Genomic DNA, 23,934 nt, shown 5'->3' on the forward strand with positions numbered 1-23,934 from the left:
TAAAGATGTTATTCATTTTTCAAAGTGTGCTTTTGGGGACAAAGGGGCAGAGCAAGAAGGTGGAATAGAAGGCTCCACCAATCGTCTCCCTGCCCTCCCTCCTCCCAGGAATACCAAATTCAACAACTATAAAAAGCTCCTTTGTAAGACTTACCAAAAATCAGGTGATTACTCACAGTATTTGGTTTTAACTTCATAACTTTGAAAGAGGCACTGAAGAGAGTGGGAAAGACCCTATTAATTTGTTAACACCACCCCTACCCCATCCCTCTACAGTGGCTGCATGGCATAGAGAAACCTGTGTGCTTGAAAGAAAGAGACTGCAGTGATCATGAGACTATGCATTGAACTCAGTGGTGCCCTGTCACAGTGGAAAGCAAAACCAATCTGAACTCAGCTGATACCTGACCATGGAGGGAGTGTTTAAATAAGCCCTAGCCAGAGGAATCATCTACCCCAGTGGTTGGAACTGGAGTTCTAGCAAGCCTTGCCACCATGGGCTGAAGTGCTTTGGGACCCTAAATAAGTTTGAAAGACAGTCTAGGCTACAAATACTGCAAGTTCTAGTGCTGAGCTGGCTCAGAGCCAGTGGATTTGGGGGCACATGACTTACTGAGACACCATCTGGGGAAGCTAAGGAAGTGCTCATACTGCTACTCCCCCAACCCCAGGTGAAACAGCTTTCAGCTCCAAAAGAGACCTCTTCTTTCCACTTGAAGAGAAGAGAGGGAAAGGTATAGAGGACTTTTGTCTTGCACCTTGGATACAGCTCAGCCACAGTAGGAAAGGGCACTGGTCAGAGTCGTGAGGCCCCATTTCCAGGCCCTAGCTCCTGGATGACATTTCTAGACATACCCTGGGCCAGAAGGGAACTCACTGCCTTGAAGGGAAGGACCCAGTCCTTGCAGGATCCATCACCTTATAACTAAAGAGGTCTTGGGCCCTGAATGGGCCTTGGGTGAGACTATGAGATGTTCTGGCTACCCAGCACATTCGCAGCTCCAGTAGCTATGGGGAGAGAATCCTTCTGCTTGAGAAAAGCAGAGGAAAAAGTAAATCAGACTTCGTCTCGCACCTTAGGTACCAGCTTGATCACAGTATAGTAGAGCACCAAGTGGGCTCTTGGAGTCCCTCATTCCAGGCCTTGGCTCTTGGATGACATTTTTGGACCTGTGCTGGGCCAGAGGGTAGCCCACTGCCCTGAAGGATGAGTCCCAGGCCAGGCAACATTCACCACAAGCTGACTAAAGAGCCCTTGGACCTTCAGTGAACATTGGTGGTAGCTTGGCAGTACTCCCCATGGAACTGTGGTGGTGGCGGCCATGGGGTAAGCCTCCTCTACCTGTGGAAAAGGGGAGGGAAGAGTGGGAAGGACTGTGACTTGTGGTTTGAAGGCTAGCTCAACTGCAACACAATAGAGCACCAGGTAGAATTCTAAGGTTTTTGACTCCAGACCCTAGCTCCTGGACAGAATCTTTGGGCCTGCTCAGGGCCTGAAGGAACGAGCCTGACTGACTTCACTACCTGCTGATTGCCGAGCACTAGGGCCTTGAGTGAACATAGGTGGTAGCCAGGTAGTGGTGACAGCAGGCCTTGGGTGAGGCTCAGCGCAGTCCCAGTGACCACAGGGATGCTTGTGTCATCCCACTCCCAGCTCCAGATGGCTCAGTACACAGAGAGAGACTCCTTTTTTGGGGGCGAGGGGTGGTGGTGCAGGGAGAAAGGGAAGACTACAAGTGTCTGTATCTGGTAATTCAGAGAATTTTTCTGAATTATCCAAGACATCAAGGCAGTACATCTATGAGTCTGCAAGAACCACAGCATTACTGGGCTTGAGTTACCCCCTAATGCAAACACTGCTTAGATCACAATATTCAAGTCCTATTGAGTACCTGGAAAGTCTTCCTAAGAAGGATGGGAACAAACAAGCCCAGACCGTGAAGACTGCAATAAATACCTAACTCTTCAATGCCCAGATACTGATGAACATCAACAAACATTACGACTATCCAGGAAAACATGACCTCACTAAATGAACTAATTAAGGCACCAGGGACCATTCCTGGAGAAACAACAGAGAATTGAAAATAGGTATGTTGAGCAAAGTCAAAGAAATTCAAGATAAAACAGAGAAGAAATTCAGAATTCTATCAGAGAAATTCAACAAAGAGATTGAAATGATTAAAAAGGATCAGGCAGAAATTCTGGAGTTGAAAATGCAATTGAAACACTGAAGAATGCATCAGAGTCTCTTAATAGCAGAATTGATCAAGCAGAAGAAAGAATTAGTGAGCTTGAAGACAGGTTATTTAAAAATACAGTGAGAGGAGACAAAAGAAAAAAGAATAAAAAAGAATGAAGCACACCTACAAGATCCAGGAAATAACTTCAAAAGCACAATTTTAAGAGTTTTTGGGCATAAAGAGGAAGTGGAGAAAGAGATAGGGATAGAAAGTTTATTTAAAAGGATAATAACAGAGAACTTCCTAAACCTAGAGAAAGACCTAGAGAAACCTAAAGAAAAACCTCACCCAAGCAGATTTAACCCAAAGAAGCCTACCTCAAAACATTTAATAATGAAGCTCCCAAACCTCAAAGATAAAGAAAGGATCCTTAAAGCAGCAAGAGAAAATAAACAAATAACATACAATGGAGCTCCAATATATTTGACAGCAGACTTTTCAGTGGAAACCTTGCAGGCCAGGAGAGAGTAGCATGACATACTTACAATGCTGACAGAAAAAACTTTTACCCTAGAATAGTATATACAGTGAAAATATCCTTCAAATATGAAGGAGAAATAAGGACATTTCTAGAAAAACAAAAGCAGAGGGATTTAATCAACACCAGACCTGTCCTATGAGAAATGCTAAAGGGAATACTCCAATCAAAAAGAAAAGAACATTAATGAGTGATAAGTAATTACCTGAAGGTACAAAACTCACTGGCAATAGTAACTACTCAGAAATACACAGAATATTATAACATTGAAACTGAAGTATGTAAACTACTCTTAAGTAGGAAGTCTAAAAGGTAAATCAATCAAAAATATTAACTACAATGACTTTTCAAGACATAGTACAATAAGAATACATAGAAACAACAAAAAGTTAAGAAGTGAGGGGGTGAATTTGAAATATAGAGTTTTTATTAGTTCTTACTTTGCTTATTTTTTTGTTTATGCAAACAGTGTTATGTTATTATCAGCTTAAAATATTGGATTATAAGATAGTATTTGCAAGCCTCATGGTAACCTCAAATCAAAAAACATACAACAAATACACACACAAAAAAAGCAAGAAATTAAATCATACCAGCAGAGAAAATCACCTTCACTAAAAGGAAGACAGGAAAGAAAGAAGAAAGAAGAAAGAGAAGACTGCAAAACAACCAGAAAACAGATAACGAAATGGCAGGAATAAGTACTTTCTTATCAATAGTAACATTAATGTAAATGGACTAAGCTCTCCAATCAAAAGATGTGAAATGGCTGAATGGATTTAAAAAAGACCCAGTGATCTGTTGCCTGCAACATACACACTTCACCTAAAAAGACACACACAGACTGAAAATAAAGGGATGGAAAAAGATACTTCATGCCAATGGAGACCAAAAAAAGAACAGGAGTAGCTATACATATATGAGACAAAACAGATTTCAAGACAAAAACTATACAGACAGAAAAGATAAATGATGAAGAGGTCAATTCAGCAAGAGGATATAACAATTTTAAATATCAAGTGTCCAGATATATAAAGCAAATATTATTAGAGCTAAAGAAAGAGATAGACTCCAGTACAATAATAACTAGAAACTTCAATGTCCCACTTTCAGCATTGGACAGATCTTGCAGACAGAAAACCAACAAAGAAACATTGAACTTAATCTGCACCTAGTCTGTGCTACAGACCAAATGGACCTAATAGATGTTTACATAACATTTCATCCAATGGCTACAGCATACACATTCTTTTTCTCAGCATATGGATAATTCTCAAGGATAGACTGTATGTTAGGTCACAAAACAAGTCTTAAAATATTTAAAAATATTGAAATAATATTAAGCATTTTCTCTGACTACAATGAAATAAAACTAGAAATCAATAACAAGAGGAATTTTGGAGACTACACAAACACATGAAAAGTAAACAGTAGCCTCCTGAATGATCTGGGGGTCAATGAAGAAATTCAGAGGGAAATTAAAAAATTTCCTGAAACAAATGATAATGGCAATATGACACACTAAAACCTGTAGGATAGAGCAAAAGCAGTACTAAGAGGGAATTTTGTAGCTATAAATGCCTACATCAAAAAAGAAGAAAAACTTCAAATAAACAACCCAATGATGCATCCCAAAGAACTAGAAAGGCAAGAGCAAACCAAATCCAAAATTAGTAGAATAAAATAAGTAATAAAGATAAGAGGTTAGATAAATGAAACTGAAATGAATACAATACAAAAGATCAATGAAACAAAAGTTGGTTTTTGGAAAAGATACACAAAATTGACAAATCTATAGCCAGACTAACTAAGAAAAAAAGAGAGAAGACCCAAATAATTAAAATCAGAAAGGAAAAAGGAGACATTACAACTGATACTGCAGAAATTCACAAGATCATTAGTGGCTACTATGAGCAATTACATGCCAATAAGTTGGAAAATCTAGAAGTAATGGATAAATTCTTGAATACAAACAGCCTACCAAGACTGAATCATGAAGAAATCCAAAACCCGACCAGATCAACAACAAAAAACGAGATTGAAGACATAACAAAACTTTCCCAGCAAAGAAAAGCCTGCGCCGCAATGGCTTCACTGCTGAATTCCACCAAACATTTAAAGAAGAACTAGGCCGGGTGCGGTGGCTCAAGCCTGTAATCCCAGCACTTTGGGAGGCTGAGACGGGTGGATCACGAGGTCAGGAGATTGAGACCATCCTGGCTAACACGGTGAAACCCCGTCTCTACTAAAAATACAAAAAACTAGCCGGGAGAGGTGGCGGGCGCCTGTAGTCCCAGCTACTCCAGAGGCTGAGGCAGGAGAATGGCATAAACCCGGGAGGCAGAGCTTGCAGTGAGCTGAGATCCAGCCACTGCACTCCAGCCCGGGCAACAGAGCAAGACTCCATCTCAAAAAAAAAAAAAAAAAAAAAAAAAAAAAAAAAAAAAAAAGAGCTAATACCAATCCTATTCAAACTATTCTGAAAAGCCAAACTTATTTTATGAGGCCGGTATTACCCTTATACAAAAAGCAGAAAAAAACACATTACAAAAGGAAATTACAGGCTAGTATCTCTGATGAATATTGATGCAAAAATCCTCAATAAAATACTAACAAACTATAGCAAACTGAATTTAACAACACGTGAAAAAGATCATTTATTATGACCAAGTGGAATTCTTCCCACTTGGATGCAAGGATGTTTCATCATACACAAATCAGTCAATGTGATATATCATATCCCAGAATGAAGGACAAAAACCATATGATCAATGATCATTTCAATGTATGCTAAAAAAGCATGTGATAAAATTCAACATCTCTTTATTATGAAAACCTTCAACAAAACTGGATATAGAAGGAACATACATCAACATAATAAAAGCCATATATGAGGCCCCCATAACTAGTATCATACTGAATGGGAAAGAACTGATGGCCTTTCCTTTAAGATCTAGAACACAAGGATGCCTACTTTCTCCTACTGTTATTCAACACAGTACTGGAAGTCCTTGCTAGAGTGATTAGACAAGAGAAATAAATCAAAAACATCCAAATTGAAAAATAAGTCAAATTATCTTTATTTGTAGATGATATAATCTTATATTTGGAATAACCTAAAGACTCCATCAAAAAACGATTAGAACTGATAAATTCAGTAACATTGCAGGATACAAAATCAACACACAAGAATCAGTAGCATTTTTGTACCGATAAGTTTTTTTATAAGCTAACAGCAAACAATCCAAAAAAGAAATCAAAAAAGTAATGTCATTTACAATAGCTACAAATAAAAATAAAATATCTAGTAATTAATCTAAGAGGTGAAAGATCTCCATAATAAAAACTATAAAACACTGAAGCAAGAAATTGAAGAGGACACCAAAAATTGTAAAGAAATTTTATGTTCATGGATTGGAATAATCAATATTGTTAAAACGTTCATACTATCCAAAGCACTCTATACATTCAACGCAATTCCTATCAAAATACCACTGACATTCTTCACAGAAGTAAAAAAAAAATCATGAAATTTATATGGAACCGTGAAAGACCCAGAATAGCCAACCATATTCTAAGCAAAAAGAACAAACCTGGAGGAATCACATTACCTGACTTCAAATTATACCACAGAGCTATAGTAACCAAAGCAACATGGTACTGGTATAAAAACAGACACATAAATCAGTGGAACAGAATAAAGAGCCCAGAAATTAACCTATATATCTGCAATGAACTCATATTTGACAAAGGTGCCAAGAACATACACTCAGGAAATGATGCTGGGAAAACTGGATATTCATATGCAAAAGAATGAAGCTAGACCCCATATCCTGCGCCGTATATAAAAATCAAATCAAGATGGATTGAAGACTTAAATCTAAGACCTCAAAGCATAAAACTACTAAATGAAAACGCTGGGGGGAGTCTCCAGGACATAAGAGTGGGCAAAGATTTCTTGAGTAATACCCTACAAGCATAGGCAACAAAAGCAAACATGGACAAATGGGATCACATCAAGTTAAAAAGCTTCTGCACAGCAAGGGAAATAATCAGTAAAGTGAGGAGACAACCCACAGAATGGGAGAAAAAATCTGTAAACCACCTATCAGACAAGAAATTAATAACCAGAATGTATGAGGAGCTCAAACAACTCTATAGGAAAAAATACAATAATCTGATTTTAAAATGGGCAAAAAATCTTAATAGACACTTCTCAAGAGAAGATGTACAAATGGAAAACAGATATAGAAAAAGGTGCTCAACATCACTGATCATCAGACAAATGAAAATCAAAACTTCAATGAGCTATCATCGCACACCAATTAAAAGGGCTCCTATCCAAAGATGGGCAATAACAAACACTGGCAAGGATTTTGAAAAAAGGGAACACTTGTACACTGTTGGTAGGAATGTAAATTAGTACAGCCACTACGAAGAACAGCTGGAAGTTCCTCAAAAGCTAAAAATTGAGCTACAATATGATCCAGCAATCACACTCCTAAGTATATACCCAAAAGAAAGGAAATCAATATATCAAAGAGATATCTGTACTCCCCTGTTTTTTGCAGCACTGTTTACAATAGCCAAGATTTGGAAGCAACCTAAGTGTCTACCAGTGAATAAAGAAAATATGGTGCATATATACAGTGGAATACTATGCAGCCATAAAAAAGAATGAGATCCTGTCATTTTCAACAACATGGTTGGAACTCTAAGTCATTGTGTTAAGTGAAATAAGTCAGGCACAGAAAGTCAAACTTCATATATTCTCACTTACTTGTGGGATCTAAAAATCAAAACAATTGAACTCATTGGAAGTTCAATTGCAAATGGTAGTGGGGGGATTGGGGGTAATTGAGGAAGGCTAATGGGTACAATATAGAGTTAGAAAACATGAATATGACCTATTATTTGCTAGCACAACAGGGTGACTATAGTAAAAATGATTTAATTGTATATTTTTTAATAACTAAAATAATACAATCAGCTCTTTTGAAACACAAAGGATAGATAAAAGGTGACGGATACCCCATTTATTTTGATGTGATTATTAAGAATTGCATGCCTGTATCAAAATATCTCATATCACTCATAAATATATATATCCACTGTGTACCCACAAAAATTTAAAAAACTCTAATTAAAAACAAACAAAAGGCCGGGCGCGGTGGCTCAAGCCTGTAATCCCAGCACTTTGGGAGGCCAAGACGGGCGGATCACAAGGTCAGGAGATCGAGACCATCCTGGCTAACACGGTGAAACCCCGTCTCTACTAAAAAAACACAAAAAACTAGCCGGGCAAGGTGGCGGGCGCCTGTAGTCCCAGCTACTCAGGAGGCTGAGGCAGGAGAATGGCGTAAACCCGGGAGGCAGAGCTTGCAGTGAGCTGAGACCCGGCCACTGCACTCCAGCCTGGGCGACAGAGCGAGAGTCCGTCTCAAAAAAACAAACAAACAAACAAACAAAAAATGAAGTGTGCCTTCGGGCTGTGAGAAAGAATCTTGAGAACTCATGGTGGGTCATTTGAGTATGTGAATATCAAGAAAAACCAGATAAAAACCAACATTTTCACCCTTTTGCATAAGTTTTTTTTTAAAGATTCTTTTTATAGAAGATCCTTAGAAAAGGGTTATTTAGTTGTGCTGCTGCATTAGTAGTAGAAAATAACAATTGATGACAGTTGTTAGGTGCTGTTTGTGAAAGGCAGTGAGACAATTACTTTAAATGCAGCACTCTAAACAAGAACCCTATGATAATACTAATAAAAAGCCTATGATAATTCTAGGGTATTGTTATCCTATGTGAGCAGAAGAATGCGACTGAAGCTTCGAATAGTAAGGGATTTGCCTGTGGTCACATCACTCATAGGAAACAGAAGTGGAGCCAGAACTTGGGAAGTTTTATCCAAAGCCAGGCCCTTGGCTCTTCTAGCTACATCTAGCTGCTTTTTGTGAGTTAGCACGTAGGGAGGTAGAACATTTTCCCATAGCTGGTGGGCTGTGATCCACTATTTGCTGAACACTTGCTCTATGTAGAGTACTGGAACTCATAAACTCAAACCTGTTTAAAAAATAGTCCACAAAATAACATGGAATAAAATTTAATTTAAACAAAACTTAATTTATATAATTTAATATATGTATGGTGCTGGACTGAAAAGACCAAACACAGACATTCCTTATTTTGGTGGACAAAAATTATTTTCTCAGAATTTTGAAATTTCTGGTTAGGGAGGAGATTTCAATCTGAGAGTCTTTAGCAGTGGCAATAAGGATGCATATGGTCTCTTCCCACCTCTACCAGTAAAGTTATTTCAGGAAACCATGAGGGGTTTTTAGTGGTGGATTCCACCTTACAGTTAGTGGTTTGGGAACCTAGAAAATAATATAACCTCAGGGAATTTCAGATTTGGGAATTAATTTATTTATTTGATGGATCAAATTACACTGAGTTTCAATGCACATATACATTAGATATATATGTAAAAAATGAACCTTGATCCCTACCTCACACCATACTAAAAAAGTAATTCTAGATGGATTATAGAACTAAATGTGAAATGAAAAGCAATAAAACTTATAGAACAGAACATAGGAAATTATCTTGGTAACTTTTGAGTTGAAAAAGATTTTTTAAACAGGATACAAAAAATACTCATAATAAAGGAAGATTGACATACTGAACGTAAAATTAAAAACTTCTGTCATTCAAGACATCAATAAGTGATTTAGAAGGCAAATCACAAAATGGGAGGATATATTTGCAATGCATAGAACTCACAAAGGACTCATAGCCAGAATATTTAAGGAACTTCTATATGTCAATGAGAAAAAGACATTTCAGTAGAAAATGTGCAAAAGACTTAGCAGGGAAGTTATAAAAGAAGATATCCAGTAGCTAATAAATATTAAAACTTATCAGGGAAATACAAATGTGATTTCACTGTATCCTCATCAGAATGACTAATATTAAAAGGACTGACCATAACAAGGCATGGCAAGGATGTAGAGTAACTTACACTTCTGGTGAGATTGTAAGTTGGTACCCTTGCTTTAGAGAACAGTTTGACAGTATCTCCTAAACTAGAACATACATATATGCTATGCCAAATGATTTCAATTCTAGGTATGTAACTAATAGAAATGCATTAATATGTTTTTTAAAAAAAATTCATAGCAGCATTATTCATACTATCCCCAAACTGGAAACAACCCATTGTTCATCAACAGGAAAATGGAGAAATGAATTATTGTATATTAAGACAATGGTATACAATGGAGCAATGAAAAGAAGTGTACTGCAGATGCATGCAGCAAAATGGATGAATCACCATAAATGTAATGCTGCTTGAGAAAGGTCACACACAAAAGAATACATACTATAAGGTTTCATTTATATGAAGTCCAAAGATAGGCAAAACTTACTAATGGTAACGGTAATAGAAATCAGGATATTGTTTATATGAGCACAGTGTAATTTCACCTAGTCTGACTATATTTATATTTTTATACAATATAAAAGATGTCACCATCCCTCTGAAGTTTTACCTGATATTTTCCTTCTGTAATTACAAGGATATATTATTTGTGTTTCTATTTAGCATTTCCATAATTCTATCTTGCTTCATGATTAGCTTTTTAAAGAGTGTCTGCTTTTCAAAAGAAGACATACATGGAGCCAACAAGCATATGAAGAAAAGTACGATATCACTGATCATTAGAGAAATGCAAATTACAACCACAATGAGACACCATGTCACACTAGTCAGAATGGCTGTTATTAGAAAGTCAAAAGAAGATGACAGATGCTGGAGAGGTTGTGGAGAAAAGGAAACACTTATACACTGTTGGTGGTAATGTAAATTCGTTCAACCATTGTGGAAAGCAGTGTGGTGATTCCTCAAAGAGCTGAAGACAGAACTACCGTTTGATCCAGCAATCCCATTATTGGGTGTATACTCACAGGAATATAAATCATTCTACCATAAGGACAAATGCAACAAATGTTCATTGCAGCACTATTCACAATAGCGAAGACTTGGAATCAACCTAAATGTCCATCAGTGACAGACTGGTTAAAGGCATATACACCATGGAATACTATACAGCCATAACAAAGAATGAGATCATATCTTTCATGGGAACATAGATGGAGCTGGAGGCTCTTTTCCTAAGCAAACCAGCCTGGGAACAGAAAACCAAATGCCGCATGTTCTCACTTATAAGTGGGAGCTAAATGATGAGAACTTATGAACACAAAGAAGGAAACAACAGACACTGGTGTCTACTTGAGGGTGGAGGGTGGGAGGAGGGAAAGGAGCAGAAAAGAAAACTATTGCAAACTGGGTTTAATACCTGGGTCATGAAATAATCTGTACAACAAACCCCTGTGACACGAGTTTACCTATGTAATAAACCTTCACATGTACCCCTGAACCTAAAATAAAAGTTTAAAAAAAGTCTGTTTTGTTCTTCTATTACTAACTCCATTCCGTTATGTACATATGTACTCACACACTATCCCCATTTCAATAAATATGTTCAGATAGTGATAAAGAAGACAAAGTTGAGAGTATGTAAGAATAGTACCAATAAAGTTTTAAAATTAATCTTTTTAGTGAGTATAGCATACATTAGTCCCTCCTTATCCATAGGGGATATATTCCAAGACCTCAGTGGGTGCCTGAAACCGTAGATAGTACCAAACCCTATATAGACTATGTTTCTTCATGCACACATACCTGTGATAAAGTCTCATTTGTAAATTAGGCACAGTAAGAGATTAACAACTATAACTAATCATAAAATACAACAATTATAACAATATACTGTAATAAAAGTTATGTGTACCTGATCCCTTATTTGTTCTGTGTCTCAGAATTTTATTTTGTACTGCACTGTGGGTAACTGAAACCATGGAAAGCAAAACCAGAGGTAAGAAGGGCACTTCCTAGGTGTGCCCTTTTACATCCTAGGTGTAAAAATCAATTAATTTTCACAAATTGAACAACCCCAATGTAGTAAATACACAGATTAAGATATCAAACTTTTGCAGTACCCCAGCCATTACAGATCCAAAAGTAACAGACATTTCCAAATTACAAATTATTGGGGCTATTTTTCAGAAGTAAGACAGACCCCCACCCAGACTTTGATTCCAGTATCAAGATTGATGACACCACACACATTCCAAGAAGTGATGAGAAGGTTTATTGCATAGTGAGACTTTCTAGGGAGAATATGGTAGGCCTCCCACGCTGGTCTGAAAATGGTTTGGAGAGAGCAAGAAAATGAGACTGGCCTAAGGCGGTTGGGGTGGGGCCAGGGTGAGTGTTTCTTCATGCAGAAAGGCGTTTGCGAAGTCTCAACCATGCACTGTTATCAAAGAAGGGAGCACCAAGATTTTTAAATCAATTTGGTCAGATGTGTGGCAGAAGGGAAGAAGGAAGGGCATGGTTTTAAAAATATCCACAATCGAACATCAAAACATAGAATCAGACTTTTTAATCTTTATTAATTTATTTAATTTTAATTTTATTTCATTTTATTTTGAGACAGGGTCTCCCTCTGTCTCCCAGACCAGAGTGCAGTGGCATGATCATGGTTCACTGCAGCCTCAACCTCCTTGGCTGAAGTGATCCTCCTGCCTCAGCCTCCCAAGTACCTGGGACCACAGGCGCATGCCAGCACATGTGGCTAATTTTTGTATTTTTTGTAGAGACAGAGTTTTGCCATATTGCCCAGGCTGGTCTCAGACTCTTGGGTTAAAGCAATCTGCTCACCTCAGCCTCCCAAAATGTTGGCGTTACAGGCATGAGCCACTGTGCCCAACTAGACTTTTCATTACACAAACACAACCAACGTTAATTTCTTGCTCATGCTTCATGTCCAAGATGGTTTGGGTGGGGGCTCTGGTCCATATCATCTTTACTCTAGATTGTCAGAGAAACTATTCTCTCAAGTATTGCTGACTTTCTAGCAGAGAAAAATGAAAAAATAGCCAGTATCATGAAAGATCTTAAAGCTTCTGCCCAGAAGTGACGTGTGTCAATTGTACTTATATTTATTCACCAAAGCAAGCCACATAACTCTGCTGGATACAACAAGGGAAGAAGTATGCGATCCACCATGTGTTTAGAAGGAGGAGTACCATGGTGGAAAGATTATCCTAACACAAAAATATAAAAATAAAATATAAAATAGAAAGAAGAGCACCAGAGAAAACAATGAACAACACTGTTGTCTACCCCAGGTTGATGTTAAAGGTAGAGTAGGGCATTGACAGGTGAAGAAAATAACACTGTTGAAATGGAAGGATTAACATGAGTAAAGATGTGAAGGGTACGTGGTAAGGCCCAACCAGAGTGCCTAAAATGGACACATGGAAATGAGCTTAGAAAGCCTTGAACAGGCTGGGCGCGGTGGCTCAAGCCTGTAATCCCAGCACTTTGGGAGGCCGAGACGGGCGGATCACGAGGTCAGGAGATTGAGACCATCCTGGCTAACACGGTGAAACCCCGTCTCTAAAAAAAACACAAAAAAAACTAGCCGGGCGAGGTGGCGGGCGCCTGTAGTCCCAGCTACTCGGGAGGCTGAGGCAGGAGAATGGCGTAAACCCGGGAGGCGGAGCTTGCAGTGAGCTGAGATCCGGCCACTGCACTCCAGCCTGGGCGACAGAGCGAGACTCCGTCTCAAAAAAAAAAAAAAAAAAAAGAAAGCCTTGAACATTGAGTATTTTGAATTTATAACATGCGATGGCAGAAATAATTTTTAGAGTATTAAAAAGTGTTTTCAGTAAGGTGATTTAGATATAGTAAATAAGAAATTGGAATTCTATTATAATAGAGGAGAGCGAATGGAGGTCTAAACTCGACAGTGGCAGTGGGGATGAAAAAGTGGAGGCTGCACCTCTGGAGGTCCAACTGGATATGAGATGAGAATAAATAGTGATAATTATTCCATTTTCTTCTGCCTTGGTTGACTGGAAGACTGATAGTGACATGTCATAGGGCACAAAGAACCAACCAGGCTAAATTAATGTTTGCTTCTGAAAATGCTGAGTTTAAGGTGATGGAAGTACAAGGAATAGAGACTCAAAAACTATTGTATAACACCTAAGAACAGAACCAAAACTGGAGTCATAGATGCTAAAATCAACATCCAATAGGTGACTTTTGAAGCCATGGAACTGGATGAGGTTGCCCAATGAGAGAGACTACAGAGTTAGAAGAAAAAAAAAAAAAAAAACTGGCTGGGTATGGAGGCTCACACCTGTAACCCCAGCACTTTGGGAGGCTGAGGTGGGCGGATTACCTGAGGTCAGGAGTTCAAGACCAGCCTGACTAACATGGAGAAATCCTGTCTGTACTAAAAATACAAAAAATTAGCCTGGCGTGGTTGTGCATAGCTGTCATTTCAGCTCCCGGGAGGCTGAGGTAGGAGAATTGCTTGAACCCAAGAGGCAGAAGTTGCAGTGAGCCGACATCGCACCATTGCACTCCAGCCTGGGCAACAAGAGCAAAACTCCATCTCAAAAAAAAAGAGAAAAAGGTTGAAGATGGAACTTTGGTGAACACCTACATCTGGGGACCATGCTGATCATATAAAAGCTAATAAAGAAAACAAAAGAAGAGTCTGTCTGAGACAGGAAAAGAGCACAAGCTTCATGAGGAGAGATTCAAGGGGGGGAAAAAAAGGAGTGGTTCACAGTGGCAAATGCTGCCAAGGGGACACATAGGAGGAACTGTGTCCAAATGTAAGATGAGACCTGCCAGTGGTCCTCTGACCTTGTATGCATTGAATCAGCCTGAGAAAGGGGCCAACACAGAGGAAAACAGCTGAGTGAGACAGAATCTGGAGAGAAAAGCACACATCCCTGCCTCTAGCTGGGCTTGAAGCAAGATCTGAGTGTGCACTTTTCCGTTATGTGACCCAATCAACTCCCTCTATTAAAACTAGTCAGAGTTTAGTATTCCATCATTTGCAACTAAGAGTCCTAATACGTAACATCACTTAAAGCCATGTACACATCCTTCTATATCATAGGTGGGATTTTAAAGAACTAACATTTGTTGAAACCTGTGAAGTCACGACGATGAGAAGAAATTCAGAATAGAATTGAATTGAACATTTGTCTTTCCTTAAATTATTAATGGTTTCACTATATGAACAGGAAAAATGTTGCAATAAGGTAAACATCAACTTTTGAATCATCATTGTACAGTCTTCTTTGAGATACAGTTATGGAGATAATTAGTTGTTGTTTTCCTCAGCCTTTAAAAAAAAAGACATTGCCACAAACAAAAGGATCGTATCTTTGATCTTTTTAAAGGAAAAAATTTCCATCTTTATGATATAACTGCAAGGTCCCAAGATCTAAAAGGATCTTTACCCATACGGGCTGCATGGGCTGGTCTTCCTTATTTGTTTTTGGATTAGTTTCCAATTGACATCAAACACAGCAGCAAGACCCTTTTCTCTTTTGTGTTACAAGCAGCATCAATTTGTGAATTGTAAATACCCAAACTCTCTCCTGAAGATTTAGCTTAACTAAACTGCCCTCAGGCAAGAGATGAGGAATTCATCCTCTACTTGCAGGATTAAGAAAAAAATTAACTTTCAAAAGGAGCAGGAAGAAGCTTGTCCACAATAAATCACTAGCAAGCAAGTGTTCTGAAAGGGAAAAGGTTGATATTAATAGAGGCAGCATTTTTCTTTCAGTGGAAAAGTTCTTTCAGTGAATTTGGAACTGACAGCCTTCAAAACTAAGGAAGTTAAGGATTAGAATGGCACAAATTTAAGAAGAAATATTACTGTGTTTTATATACTTGAAGATGTTTCTTCCTCTAATTGGGAGGTAGTTACATTCAAAGGTCCAAATTGTCTACAGCATTTGTAAACTCCACATATCTAAGGCTACAGTTCACTTTTTGTGTATACGTAAAGGAGTTTGGCTGATCCATTTAATTATCAATGGGAATAAAAGTACCAATGGGGATACAAATGTGGCTTGATAAAGAGATGGTCTTTAGACTCGGCATATACTTATACAGAAAATGTCTTAATGCATTATCATATATTAGAGAGAAAAAGGCAATGGCCCGGGGGTCAGAAGACTGGTTGCTTTACTGTTACCAAATTAGAAACTTGGATAAATTAGCTAATCTCTCAGGATCTCAATTTCCTCATCTGTTACAGGTTATTGGGGAAGATTCTATTGAGACTTTGGGTGACATTTTAGCTACTATTGCTATGTAACAAATTATCCCAAATTTACTGGCATAAAACAACATTTTATCGTACAAATGCATTCTATGGGTTTGATATTCAGACAGGGCTCACCTGGGCAATTTTTTTGCTTCTTGGGGCAATTGCCAAGGTCTTCTCAGTTGGCAGATGAGATGGTCCAAAGAGTTCAAGACAGCTTCACTCACCTTTCTTGGCAGAGATGAGCTCAGTCTGTCAACTGGAGTGCCTGTACATGGCTTCTCTAGCATCGTGGCCTCTCTGACTTGCAGATTTTAGGGTGGTCATACCTGTTACATTGCAGCTGACTTCTCCCACAGCAAGCACCCCAAAAGAACCACATGGTTCCAACACAGCAACCTTAGAAGTCACACACCATTCTTGCTGCTCTCTGTTCATTGCCAGGCTGCTCAGATTTAAGGGCAAAGAATATCAATTCGAACTTTTGATGAGAACAACATCAAATAATTTTACATCCACATTTTAAAACCACCACACCTAGGGATAAGGTTCCAGATGTTATATCTCATCATCATTCTCCGACACACTGTGTCCACTCCTGTATTTCATTCGTTCATTCATTCATTTATCAAATATTTTACTTCATACTCTGGGTCAGGAATAGTGGGTAGCCTATCAAAAAATTGACTGGCAAAGCAGAAACATAATCTCTGCTCTCACATAGTTTATGGTCCAATGCAGGACACATATATTAATGAAACACAGGCAAATATACAATTATAAAATCTACTACAAGCCACAGAGGAAAAGCACAGGGATCTCTGGGTACACAGCAGAGAGACCTGGCTCAATTGAGGTAAAGGGGAGGCTTGCCTGTGGAAGGAATGTCCACTTTGAAGTATAAAGAATGGATTGGAGCTGGGTAGGTGAAGAGTATCAATACTGGCCCTAAATCTTGGTCTCCTAATTTAGAAGAACCCATTGTTTCCACCGGACTTCTTAGCAGTCATTCATTTCAGAAGGTATTGATATTTGATACTGAATATGTAGCCTCTGATTATCTGTTCTTGCCTTCTTGGACCTCTACTAGCTCCCTACTGTTAGCTGAAGAAAATCAGTAGGTTTAGTATGACACTGAAAGCCCGTCATGTGCCGGCTTTGTCCTAATTTCTGGCCTCATTTCCTCCATCCATTTTGGATTCCATGCTCCAGCTACACCAGCCTGCTTGCTATTCTCAGAGCATGCATTAATTTTCATGCCTCTGCACTTTTTTTTTTTTTTTTTTTTTTTTTTTTTTTTTTTTTTTTGAGACGGAGTCTCGCTCTGTCGCCCAGGCTGGAGTGTAGTGGCCGGATCCTGGCTCACTGCAAGCTCCGTCTCCCGGGTTCACGCCATTCTCCTGCCTTAACCTCCCGAGTAGCTGGGACTAGAGGCGCCCGCTACCTCGCCCGGCTAGTTTTTTGTATTTTTTAGTAGAGACGGGGTTTCACCGTGTTAGCCAGGATGGTCTCGATCTCCTGACCTCGTGATCCGCCCATCTCGGCCTCCCAAAGTGCCGGGATTACAGGCTTGAGCCACCGCGCCCGGCCTGCCTCTGCACTTTTATTCTCACTGACCTCTCTTTCTGAGATGTATTTCCTCCTTGTCTCCACCATTAAAATGCTATAATCTTTGCAGGTCTTGATCAAGTGCCACTCCATTGTGAAGGCTTTCCTGATTCCAGGGCATAATTACTCTATCCTCAGCGTGTTCTCTATAGCTCTTTACTGATACATCTTTTCAATTCTGCTGTGCTGTCTGTTTCTTCACTCCTACCGGATTTAAAATCCTTGAAGACAGGAACTGTGTATGAAATAGGCCTTGGTCCTGCAAAGTGCCTATCACAGTGTTTTCCACATAGTAAGTGCTCAATACTTGTTTGGAGAATGAAGGAATGAATGAATCATGTATACTTGGCCCTCCCTTTTTACTTTCTACTTTCATGGATTCAATCAGGGGTTCTACTTTCATGGATTCAATCAACCACAGATCAAAATATTTTTTAAAGCAAATAAAAAAATACAACAATTAAAAATAACAGAAATAATATAGTATAACAATTATTTACATAGCACTTACATTGTATTAAGTATTGTAAGTAACCTAGAGATGATTTAAAGTACAAAGGAGGATGTACCTAGGTTATACGCATATACCACTTTTATATAAGGAACTTGAGCATCTTCTGATTTTGGTATATGTGGGGTCCTAATTCTGTCCCCTTACTGAGGCATAGCTGTATATCATTTTGAAGATTACAGGGCTACCAAGCACAGGGCCATTTGCTACCTTTTTGCATGCTCAGCACTTAATGTCGTGGATGGTGTCCAACATTAATATTCACTGTGAATAAGCTGGTAGCATTTCATATGTACATATTTTAAAGACCACTGAACTTACTAGATATTTTTTACAAAATACTGCTTACATTTTTATGCACTTCCATTAAATTAAGAAATTCTTTGGGGCAGGGAATGTGCCTTCTCTGTATTTGCACCTTTATTCTCCCAGATATTTGTTTTACATATAAATTACTGATGTAAAATAAAAATTCTTGTTAGCTGTTTCTTAGATTCAAAAGTTACTCAGATACTCTCACATTTATTGATACATATCACTGTGCTAAGCAATATGGGAATATGGTTCATATATGCATACATAGTAGAATTGTGTAAACATAGTTTGTTATGGATTTGGACATGCTGTGAAGGAAGTGATATATTTTGGGAAGTAATGACCACATCCAGCTATCCAGCAAGTCTTTGATATAACTCAATAATACTTAAGTAGGTCTCAATCTTGTCCTTCAGTATTGCCATTATACAAGTGTTTTGGCTGTCTTTATTTGCATATTGTTTTTATTGTATTTGAAGAGGATGGTAAGGGCAACTCTGGTTGGAGTGGTAGAGCCAGAAGGCTGAAAAGAGAATTGATGGTCATAAAATCTAGACAATTAGAGTCAGAGGGGCTAGAAGATTACAGTAGTGGGTCCAACTTCCCTATTCCACAGATGAGAAAACAGGATCAAGTTCACACGCTTGCCTTTGTACCCCATGGTGCTCAATCTTTGGGAGCCTGCAATCAAAAAGAAGACCTCACAGGTGAAAGGAAGCAGTTTTCTGGCTGTTTTTCTTTGAAGGGTCTCTTCTGTTTGCACTGTTCCAGAACACACCTGTTGGATTCCTGTCAGAGCTTAGCAAGTGCATGCTTATTTATACCACCAATGACATCATTCATTCATCTTGGAAGCCATAGTGCTCTCCCCCACGGGTTCTCAGCAGTTACTAAGATGTCCCCTGATTTCACTGACCTCTATGTGCCTTCAATCCTTGACCTTTAAGGCTCCCTGGTGCCAGAATGTCTGCAGCTGTAGGATCAAAGACCCTTGGGGGAAAAAATCCATTCTCAAAAAAGAGGAAGATGGGGTGAGTTATTAGGAAAACCAGCTACATGGCCCAGAGCCTTTGTTCATCTGGAAAATGCCTGAACTATATTCTGAGTATAAACATCAAGCCCTAAGACCGAAACACAGCACAAGTCAGAAACAGAGTTGATATTAAAGCTCAGGTCTCCTGCCTGCCAGTCCAGAGCCACATTCTGTCTGTCTTCTAAAAGAACTTGATGTGTCTCATACAAAGTACGTGCTCAATAAATATCTTTGAACTAGATGAATGAATGAGGTGGCATATAATGACAGATACAAATACAGCAAAATTTTTTCAAGATAAGAGAAAAGACAAAGCGGTAATTTAAGCGTAAAAGACAAGGCTAGACCTTTTAGTGTACGTCCTAGAATTAAATCTAAATTCGGTTTCCAGCTTCCTGGCAAGCAAAGCAAAAAGGGCAATGCACTGGACTTGACCAAGATCTCATTGCATAAGAGACACAGCACTCCAGAGAATCACATGTTTTCCTCACTTTTCTATCTCTAGGAGAAATGAGTCTTGTGGGAAATCTTCTTACTATACCAAAGTGTTGTTTATGTTTTGAGAACATGTGAAGATTCTTCCTTGGTGTACAGCCAAACTGCTTCTTTGCAACAATTTAGTCCCCTTCCCAAGTGTTGGTTGTTCAAAGAGAATAACTCCTTTTTGGTTACCATTCCCCTGCTGCCTGCAACTGCTGTTTCCAAACCTCAGCCAAGACCCATTGTTTAAGTGGAACCTCAGAACATTCTCAAAATATTTGGTAAGCACTCTCTAGTTATAGATGTCCTTCCTCTGCTAGTCTTACAAAGCTAGATGCTAGGATATTTTTGCAGTCTATTATACTTAGCACAGTTTATAATCCTTGGCTCTGTTATCTCAGGCACCCCCTTAAGAATCCCTTAACAGATAAAGTAACCTGAGTAGAATAAAGTCCTTGTTGATTGATCTGAGCTTTGCAGTGCACTCAGCCCAATCTCACTTTGCAGCTCTCTGCTCTGGCTCCCTCCTGCCCAAGCCATCCATTCTGTTTAGGCATTCTCTGCTATTTATGGCCAAGCTCCATATTTTTCCTCTTGTTTTTCACTATGTCTATGATAGTGTCCATCTCCATATCTGAAATCATAATTCCACTTTGAGCATATTTTCCTGATATTTGCCAAACAAAGCACGTGAAAGCTTGTATGCATTAAATTCACTTGAAACAGTGACACGTATTTCTTTTAGTCCCAGAATGTTATACATTCAATTAACTGGCTCCTTTATTTTATGGGTGAGAGAATGGAAACCTGAAAAAGTAAAATGATTTGCTTTTCAGTCCTTATCCTGGTAAGTATTTAACCTGTTCAAACTACTTTGTAATGTTTACTTTTATATTATCTTTATTTTGTGGACTGGGAGATTTCATTTCCCAATTCATTGCATCTTGACCCCTGGCTGGCATCCTGCATATTCTTGGGTTTTTTTTTTTTTTTTTTTTTTTTTTTTTTTTTTTTTTTTTTTTTTTGAGACAGAGTTTTGCTCTTGTTGCCCAGGCTGAAGTGCAGTGGTGCGATCTCCACTCACTGCAACCTCTGCCTCCCGAGTTCAATTGATTCTCCTGCCTCAGCCTCCTGAGTAGCTGGGATTACAGGCGCCCGCCACCATGCCTGGCTAATTTTTGTATTTTTAGTAGAGACAGGTCTTCACCATGTTGGCCAGGCTGGTCTCGAACTCCTGACTTCAGATAATCCACCCACTTTGGCCTCTCAAAGTGCTGGGATTACAGGCATGAGCCACTGTGCCCGGCATGCATATTCTTAATTCTTAATTCTTAATACATTAATGAACTAAGTGAAATTAAAATTATTTTATATTCTATTTCAACCTAAGAAAAAAATGAATGAATTAATCAATTAGGGTCACTTTAAAGTAAAAATGAAATATATAAAATATTTTGGTCATTTGAGTATTTCAAGGCAGAATTGATAACCTAAATTTTTTCATTTTTCTAATCATTTTTTATCGTTATAACATACCAATTATGAATACCTTTCTTCCCTACCAATTCTGACAACTTTTTCTATTGAAAATATCTATTTTTTTAATGCTATGATTTTAAAAAATCATCATAAAGACTCTATCCTCATAGGTAAATTATGTCTTCTAGGATGCCGAATGGGCAATGCAAGTGTTATTTTTAAGAAGTAGATTTATAGACTAGAAAAACAATGCAGTCTTTGTAGGAGCTTCTACAAACAGGAGATGTGAGAAGCATTCAAAACAAAGATGGGGTCATCTTTAAAAATATAGGAAGTTTTGATCTTTCTCCTTGCCTAGAGCAAGGTGAAAGGGTAGAGTCCTAAACTAAGTCTGATCTGTATATTTAAGTTAAACAACACTTTCAACGTGTATGGGCAAGCAGCAGCATTAATCAAATGGTAAAATATACAGGCTCCAGATTTTGTAACTATACCAATATATCATTCAAAATAAATACCTTTTTCTCCCTCCTAGGTTTAACTACAGGAAAATGAATCCTTAAAAAGGAATGATTCGATGGTGTAAGAATGCAAGTTTGGCAAAGTAATAAAATGCTAGTAATTCTGGACATTTTGCATTCTTGCCTATAACTGAAAGTTCTGTACTTCTTTCTAGGGTTGGTATGCTTCCCAGCCTTATAACCACTGATACTTTTGACAGATCTTGGAAAGAGTGACTCATTTATGAAGACGCACAACGTTTAAGAAAACAACCACAGGATAATGAGGGAAAGGTGTGACGACTAGGCTTGTGTTTTGACTAATCTTGGGGAAATGTATAAGCCTTCCAGATATTTGCTAATTTCTCCAGGAGAGAGCATATTTGTCACTGCAAAGTCCATCCAGTTACGGTGAAATGATTTATAGAAGCACTCTTGATTCGTGAGGGCTGACACCTAGCCACTCAACTGCCATAGAGAGCTTAAATCTGTTTGGCAAACCTAGCACAATATCTAGAAACATTGCTTAGATATATAAATCTATCAAGGATACTAGGAATTAACATTTCTGAAGTCATAACCGTTTGATTTTTTTTGCAATAGAAACTTCTCACCCCTGCTTGCTCTCGTTCACTGAAGCAAAAGTGTCTCAGTATTTTGTTTTGAAACGGAAAAAAAGTGTTAAGGAGTTGTTCTCTTCTGTCATGTTTGCAGTTATTGCTTGATGGATTCTGCTAACTCCCAGGAGAATCCAAGTGGGAGGACAAGTAGAAGGAACAAAGAGTCCAAAGGCTGGAGCCCTCAGTTCATTGTTTATGGACCATTCCTGCAGTCCCCAGAAGGGGCATGGTAAGTGGACTAGGCACCCACTTTCAGGCAGCACTCATCTGGCACCCAGACACTGGAACAGAGATATGAAGCAGAAGCCCAGTTATCTAAACCCAGTGATAAAGGCAGAGATGGAGAAGCAAGAGTGGTTTGATGTAGGAGTCTCAGTATGTTGACTTGAGCCCTTAAACTCTTCTGGCTTTGATTCACGTCTGTAAACTGGTTGTTAAGGGCTGGGGCAGGTCCATCTGCATATGGAGTCCAGGTCAAGGTCTACCATATGGGAGGCCAGTAGTGTCACTACAATTGTGCGATTTGCACAAAAGCACCTGGCCAGGCTGAAACCCAGCCCAGAGCTCATGTTCTCCACACCACGTGCTTCTACACAACCTGTGTTGTCTCATCAACAACACCTTTCATAAATCTGAAAAGATTCCCTATGTGCCCGGAATGACCTGCCAGGAGGCTCATTTTGGCCCAGGACTCACAATCAGGCAGCTCCCCAAACTTATACTTCTGGAGATAACCCCAAGATATGTTATTCCTACAATCAAAGATATACTTAGGATTGAAAGCAGGAGACTGGTTCATTGTTCGCTGAAACCTATGCCCTGTTGTAAGACCACCTATCACTTGTGGTGTAACATTTGTGTGAATCAGAAAAAGTCAGATACAGCCCTGCACCAGGTTTGGCAATCGTGAGCCAGATTTTAATCCCCACTCTTCCCCTTGGTCAACCTGCACAGTCATACCTGGTGACTCTGCCTATATGTCACTTTAAAAAAATAAATCTGGAAACTATTTTGTAAATTGCAAAGTTATATCACATATATTTTTTGTTGTGGAGTGTTAATTGCTTTAATAATGGAAAATCCTTTTTATAACTAAGTTTTAGCATACCTTCATTTAAAAATATACCAGGACTATAAAAAAAAAAAAAAAAGGAAGTGGACTTGGTCTCTCTCTCTCTCTCTCTCCCTCTCTCTCTCTCTCTCTCTTTCTCTTTCACTTCACCTTTGAGAAGGCCCAGCCAAGGAAGAGAAGGGAAGGAGACTGGAGCTGGAGGCTTGCAGGCTTGACACCTTCCACTCCAAATACTGGACCTAACAGAGGCTGCCTGTCATCTCTAATAACTTTTCCTCCAGGAAATGTCATTGCTTCATTGCATTGCAAGAAAATGATGTCATAATATAGGGCCCTGATCCGTTTCCTGACTTTTAACCTGAGTCTCATAACCTTTTTCAGCTGTAC

At 38.7% G+C, this 23,934-nt stretch overlaps 1 long non-coding RNA gene across 1 annotated transcript in view; it reads left to right on the forward strand.

The window, feature by feature from the left end:
- The window catches only part of LOC104657168, a 32,154-nt gene extending 9,540 nt beyond the window's left edge, over positions 1–22,614 (forward strand). The window contains exon 3 of the long non-coding RNA XR_747245.2: positions 22,570–22,614. This is a non-coding gene — a long non-coding RNA (uncharacterized LOC104657168). The remainder of the gene's footprint in view (positions 1–22,569) is intronic.
- The last annotated feature ends 1,320 nt before the right edge of the window (positions 22,615–23,934 follow it).

The sequence above is a fragment of the Rhinopithecus roxellana genome, chromosome 1 (assembly GCF_007565055.1).
Source record: "Rhinopithecus roxellana isolate Shanxi Qingling chromosome 1, ASM756505v1, whole genome shotgun sequence".
In the NCBI taxonomy this organism is placed as follows: Eukaryota; Metazoa; Chordata; class Mammalia; order Primates; family Cercopithecidae; genus Rhinopithecus; species Rhinopithecus roxellana.